Source organism: Empidonax traillii, unplaced genomic scaffold (genome assembly GCF_003031625.1).
Source record: "Empidonax traillii isolate 1590-97213 ecotype Southwest subspecies unplaced genomic scaffold, ASM303162v1 scaffold876:size463933, whole genome shotgun sequence".
NCBI classification, from domain to species: domain Eukaryota; kingdom Metazoa; phylum Chordata; class Aves; order Passeriformes; family Tyrannidae; genus Empidonax; species Empidonax traillii.
This window is the reverse complement of record NW_020956069.1, coordinates 406,792-413,504: the sequence shown is the minus strand read 5'-3', so window position 1 is coordinate 413,504 and position 6,713 is coordinate 406,792. Positions and strand designations below refer to the sequence as shown.

The 6,713-nt window shown below is 54.7% G+C and overlaps 1 long non-coding RNA gene across 1 annotated transcript; it reads right to left on the bottom strand.

The window, feature by feature from the left end:
* Positions 1-3,977: 3,977 nt before the first annotated feature.
* On the bottom strand, positions 3,978-4,585 carry LOC114067186. The gene is made up of 2 exons (XR_003573343.1): positions 4,299-4,585; positions 3,978-4,173 (listed from the first exon to the last, which is right to left on the bottom strand). It is a non-coding gene; the product is annotated as an uncharacterized LOC114067186 (long non-coding RNA).
* Between the last annotated feature and the right edge of the window lie 2,128 nt (positions 4,586-6,713).

Genomic DNA, 6,713 nt, shown 5'->3' with positions numbered 1-6,713 from the left:
CAGACCTGTCCAACATGTGAATCCAGTGCATGTTCCCACTGCATGCATCCAACATGTGAATCCAGTGCATGTTCCCACTGCATGCATCCAACAGGTGCATCCAACGCACGTACCCAATGGATGATTCCAACATGTGTGTCCCACGTGTGCGTCCCGTGCGTGTACCCCATACCTGCACCCACCACGTGCATCCCACACAGGTTCCAGCACAGATTCCAACACCTGCATCCCCCGTGGAGCTCCCCCCGTGCCCCCAGCAGCACGCAGAGATATCCCACCCCCAGCCAGCCCCTCCATCTGCCGTTTCCAACCTGCCTCCCCACCTTCTCGTGCCCTGATTTCCTCCTTGGCTGCACCGGGAGCAGGATTCCTCCTGGAGCGGCGGGGTCACGGCGAGGGTAAGTGCGTTAGCTCCAGGACGGATGGGGCTGTTGGAGCAGAGCCTCGCTGCCATTTGTACTCCAGCTCTCGCTCCGAGGGCTGGGAGCAGCCTCTGGATTCATCCGCTCTGCTCCCGGGGCCCTGAGACAGCACAGATGGATTTTCTGAGGTCCTTTCTTTTCCATAAAAAATATTTGATGGCGGTATCGACAGACCCACCGATGGAGAAGGGCAAGGAAGTATTTCCAAATGGTTTATCTGGCAGCTGTGGATTTCAGCTCATGTTGCTTATTGACCTCTAATTGTTTCCAGTAGTAGCGGGAGACAGGAAGATCAATAGGGATGGGAGGGAGTTAATACCCTCCCGGTGCACTTAACTGTAGTTGGGAAACACTGGAATTCATCTTCCTGGGATTTTTAGCACGTTTGTAACTCAAACACTGGGCAGCGGTGCCTGTGAGCTGGTTCTGTGCAGAGACTTAATTCCCTTCCTAATCCCTCTCCTCACCTGGTCCTGGGGCTCAGAGCAGCCTCGTGGTTCTCCAGCTGCCCTTCCCCGGTGCTTCAGAACTTCAGGAGACCCTGATCTGGGGGGGAAGATGCAAATCAAACTCCTCTCCCGAAGAATCTGAGCAGCTCCTTTGTTCCACACTGTGGGGTCGGGGTGTTTGTGCAGTACAGTCCAAATGTAAGGCTTTCCTGGGAAATTAGGATGCACACACCCACCCCCAAGGAATTTTTAGCAGCCACAGAACCATCAGAGACTCCTGGAATGGTTTGGGTGGGAAGGGACCTTAATGAACATCTTGTCCCACCCCCCTCCCCCTGCCATGGGCAGGGACACCTTCCAGTAGCCCAGGTTACTCCAGCCTGGCCTTGGACACTTCCAGGGATCCTGGGCCACCTGTGGGGCCACCAGCAGCTCCCTGGGGATGCCCCTCCGCCGGGCTGGTGGCGGTGGTGGAGCTGCAGGTGCCGGAGCCGGGTGATTGTTCCCGGTGGGGCCCCCCCGGCTCCTGTCACCAGGAATCACGGCAGAGCCGTAATCTTTCATTAGCGCATTCAGCACTAATTGCTGGCAGGATGCCACGTGCCTATTTTCTCATTTTAACAAAACATTTATGCATGAAAGATTTAATGCCAGGTATCAAGCATATCATTGTAAATTTACCACTAATTAAGCCTAATTAAAATAATTAAATGGCTGCGGAGTCACAATGTGAATTAAAATCACATTTCCTCTGGTGTGCGTGCCCCTCTCCTCGCTGCCCTCACTGCGGCTTCCACACACAAATATTTCCCCATCCGAGTGCGCAGGAAGTGTTGGTGTGGCAGAGGGACTTCATCCTTCCCACAGTGCTGGGATCTGGGGGGAAGTTTTTCAATTTGAGGACCTCTGGAGGTTCTCCCTGCCCGCGATGAAGTATGGACAATTTGACAAATCTGTTCCTCGGAGCGGTCGCTGCCTTTTTGCATATTCATTACTCATCGGGTTTTTAATCAAAGTCGCTGACGGACCCTTCGCACCACAAATAACTCGGTCATGAATAATTGATGGTGTTTAGCTGGGTTGGGGTGCGGGGGGCGCTCCTGGCACCACATGGCGCTGCAGATGTTCGGGTTTCACATGTGCACAGCTCATCAAACCCAGCCCCGGGCGGGGCCGGCCCTCGGCTCGCCATCTGCCGGCACGGGGCCCGGGAATGGCGGGAGCGGGGCTGGGATGCTCTGCCTCCCCCGGGGCTGGGATGCTCTGCCTCCCCTCGGCCCTTGGCTGCAGAGCTCCAGACAGGGCTCCTGCCCTGCCCACCCAGCCGCAGCTCACCAGGGGGCTGGGCAGCTCCAAGAACCCCAGGGGATGCTCTGGGAAGGGGATCCAAGAGCTCCAGGGCATCCTCTGGGCAGGTGATCCAGGAGCTCCAGATGATGCCCTGGCCAGGAGCTCCAGGAAGTGCAGGGGATGCTTTGGCCAGGGAATCCAGGAGCTCCAGGGGATGTTTTGACCAGGAATGGCAGGGGGTGTTCTGACCTGGGGCTCCAGGAGCTCTGGGGGATGCTCTGGCTGGGGGCTGGAAGGTTCTCCCAGCCCATGGCCAGGGGTTGGAACGAGATGGTCTTTAAGGTCCTTTCCAGCCCGAACCATTCCAGACTCCAGGATGCCATGGGGGGGATACAGGCCTGGCCACTGGCCAGGGAGTGCCAGTGGGTGTCAGCAGGACCTGCAGGTGTGGCCTGGCTCAGGTCAGGATGGTGATACAGCTCTTGGCTTCCTCCCAGCAGGCACAGGGCTGGAAGCAGTGTGGTCGTGGACATGTCACAGACAACATCCACGCATTGCTGCTGGATCCAGGATGTGTGTGGAATGCCCTGGGATGCAGATCGGGCACCCCCCAGCCTCTGGTGCTTTGGGAAGCATCCCTGGGCTGCTCCAGCAAGGCTTGGCAGGTCCCAGAGGTCCCACTGCTGGATCCAGGCAGTATTTGGGATGGTCACAGGTGCCTTTCGGAGCCAAGGGACATCCATGCCAGCCTGAGAGGCCCAGAGGCTGTGAAAGCCCACTGGGTGCTGGGGGGGTCACAAGAGCATCACCCCCAGGGAGCAGGGCAGGACCTTGGCTTCGATTGTGCAAGAGAGTTTGGTGTTTGGAGGGAAGGAAGAGGCTGGCAGGGCTCGGGGAGGGGAGGAGGAGGCTGGAGGAGGCTGGAGGAGGCTGGCCGGGGCAGTGCTGCATCATTTACTGCCGCCCTGCCCTGTGTGGTCCCAGCCGGTCTCCCGGCGGCACAATGGGTTGCAAAGCCCCTTTGTGCACTGCCTCGGCTGTATTTTAGGCTCGAGTCATTGAATAAACCCGGGCAAGGCCCTGCGCTGGCTGATTAACCTCTTCTTTGCCAGGCACGGCCTCATTCTGCCCCTCAGAGGGGTGTCCTGGAGGGCACCCCCGGGCCGGGCTGTGCCGGGAAGGGGCTGGGTTTGGGTCCCCGCAGAGGGTTTGGGTCTGCACCAGATTGGCCCTGTCACCTCTAATCCCCAGTAAACTCCCCTAAACTCCTTGGCAGGGCTGCCTGCTGAGGTGGCACTGTGATGGCACTGCGGTGGCACTGTGGTGGCACTGTGGTGGCAGGCACCAGGGTCACATCCAGCCTGACACACTGTCCCACTCCAGCAGGACTGAGATCCCACAGCATGGGAGGGTGGTGTTAAACTGGAAGGAAGAGCCGCACATCTCACCCCCCCGGGGGCTGCAGAGAACAGTGTTTGGGAGGGGGAGGTTTGGGGAGATGTGAGGTGACCACAAGGGGAGGTTTTGGGAGGTGTGAGGTGACCACAAGGGGAGGTTTTGGGAGGTGTGAGGTGACCACAAGGGGTTCAGGGACAGGCACAAGCCTGTGTTGCACGTGTGGGAACCCCCCTCCAGCCTGGGAGCACCCCTGTGCCCACTGGCACTGCAGGAACACACTTGCTGCCCATTCATCTCCTTCATCTCAGGGGGTGGCAGGTTCAGGGTGTGTTGCTCCTTTTATAAGCCAGGGATGAAACAGCTGGGGTTTTATACTAAAAAAAAAAAAAAAAAAAGAAAGAAAGACAGGGAGGAGGTGTTGGGTTTGTAAAGAGAGCTGTAATTGTGGCTGTGAAGGTGGATGCTCTGCAGCCTCCCGGGAAAGGCCCCTCCAGGTCCATAAATAATTCAGCTGCTCTGACAGACCGAGTTCCTCAGCTCAGATAAATTTATTGATCCTCCTCTGGTTTGAACCTGGGGATGGAGCTTCCCACACAGGCTCTGCCAGCGCTTCCCTGCACAGGCAGAGGAGTGTCTTGGCCTCCTCCAGCCCTCCAGGATGCAGGTTTGAGCCACCATCCCACCCAGAAGCACCCAGTGCCCTCCACTCCAAGAGCCCATTGCTGAGGCCCTTTAGCACCTCTCCTCTTAACGACAGGATAATTAGCTCTTCTGGCTAATCACTCTGGGGCTTTCACACTGCAAGGGAGCACTTTGCTCCCTGTTCAAAGCAAATGTTATGGCATCACCTTCCCGGCCTGGGGGGGTAAATTACAGACAGACATGAGGCTTCCTGGTGGCTGCAGCATCCTCCTGCCACAGCATCCTCCCCCTGTGCCATCATCCTCCTGCCACAGCATCCTGCTCCCACCTTTCCAGCACCCTCAGTTTGTTGGGCATCACATCCCTCCCTGAGCAGGAACACCCCCAGGACCCCTTGCCCAGGCACAGCTGTGGGTGCCCAGGTCTCCCAAGACACCCCCTTGGCACAGGGAGCCTCCCCCTTGTTGGAAAGACCCAACTGCTTCAACTGGATTAAGCATTTGGGTTTGACTTGGATTAATGTGGTTCTTTTTTTTTTTTTTTCAGTGAACATAAACCATTTTGCATTTCAAAATCCTTCGGCAAACAGAGCAGTTTGTCTTTGTGTTTGCTAATTTAAAAACAAATATTTGCCTGCCAAGCAAATATAGTCTCTTAGGATGTGCTATTAATAGGATAATTAGGCAGCCGGTAATGAAAAGGATTGCTGGTAATTATGGCAAGATTTGTTTTGGCATTTGAAGGCAGAAAGGGAGGCTGAAGTGCTAAAATCTACCTTCGAGTTAATTAGTGCTATTAGAATACACCTGAAAAAATAGGGCAGCTAATGAACACTCCAGTTGGATTTTAAAGAGGCCGTGGAAGGTGTTTCTCTGGGAGATGCTCGGAAAGGAAAATAAAATCCTCTTGCTTTCAGTTTCCCACAGTTTGGGGCGGGAGGGAATCGTGGTCATTTGGGGTGTGCTGATCCCATTGGGGTGTCCCATCCCTTTTGGGGTGCACTGACCCCTTTGGGGTGCGTGCTGGGCTGGAGGAGGGTTGCTCTGGTGTCGCTCTGGGGGTCTGGCTGAGCTCAGGGGAAGGGGCAGCTCGTTTTGCAGCCCGTGGCCCAGGCTGGGGTTACATAAAGAGCCTCCCCTCGCTCCCCAGCGCGCTCCGTGTGCGGCTGTCGCTGCCCAAACCCCCCACGTCAGCTGCCCCGAAATGATTAATTAGAAAATTACATTTATATAACCCTCTAATCTGTATTTGTGTGTTGCCAAGGGCAGAGGCAGAGGTAGGGGAATTACATCCAGATTAGCTCTGAGCCAGAGGAAGCCCAGATCTGCGATTATTTTGAGGGCAGAAATTGTAAAATTGTACCAATCCGGGGAAAAAGAGCCAAAATTAGGCTTTTTTTTTTTTTTTTTTTTTTTTTTTCCACCTTAATTCCCCCCTTCCACGACTGAGAAAAGGGAGCAGATGAATGGAGCGAGGTGGTGCCTTTCAGGGGTTACTGGGTGAGGGCCCCGGGGCCGGCTCTTGTACGGCGAGAGGTGAGGGGAGAGAAAAAGCTGATTTCCAGCTGAACATGGCCTTCAGTTTCCCAAACAAAATTGCTTTTATTCTTCTCAACATGTGTTCCAAAAGATTAAAGAGCTGTAAGCTTGCACAGCTTAATAAGAGTGTGCATTAGAAGAGTGGCCTGGAACGGCGGCGCGGAACAAGCCCCCCTATCCACCCCCCCCCCCCAGTTTGGGGAGGATTTGAAATCCTGTTTATTGAATTATAAAGAACCTTAAAGGATAAAGGATATTGAAGTAGGGATTTTAATACTTGCTGGTATTTGGGGAGGGGGGGGGGAGTTATTCGATCACAACAAATCATTTTAAGAGTATTTTTTTGGTTGTTTTTTTTTTTTTCTTTTGGAGGGGGGTGGGGATGAAGAGTTAATTGAAAAACAGGCCGTGGTTGTGGGATCGATCCAGGTCGTTATAAGGGGTACATTTTCTCTGTAATTATGGGCACAAATTAAAGATGAAGCCTGAAGGCTGTGGGAGATGCTCTGTTAACTGACAAAGCCCAGCAGCAGCAGCAGAGCCCTGCGTGGCTTCCCTGCTCGCAGGAAATTTGGGATAAGGGAATGCTGGGAGGCAGGCAGAGCCCGGCACATCTCAGGGTGGCAGGAAGGGGGGTGGCTGAGTTCCTAACGAGATTTGGGATGGCCAAAGCTCCTGAGAGCAAGGAAGGCACTGCAAGGATTTCCCTCTGTCTCCAGGGAGTTTGGGGGTGACCCCGCAGGGTGGGGCTGGAGCTGCTCCCTCCTCATCCTCCAGGGTGATGGGCACTGGCAGGAGTGGGATTAACTCCAGGTCCAGGCTTTGCTGGATGGGGGGATTTGCAGTTCCTAAGCAGCCCCGTTGTCTGTGATAACTTATGCTGTTCTGCTCCCTAAGAGGATTGGGCAGATTAAATGAAATCATGAGACATGCTATGCAAATTACATCCCAAATCTGATTTTCTGTTGGGGATT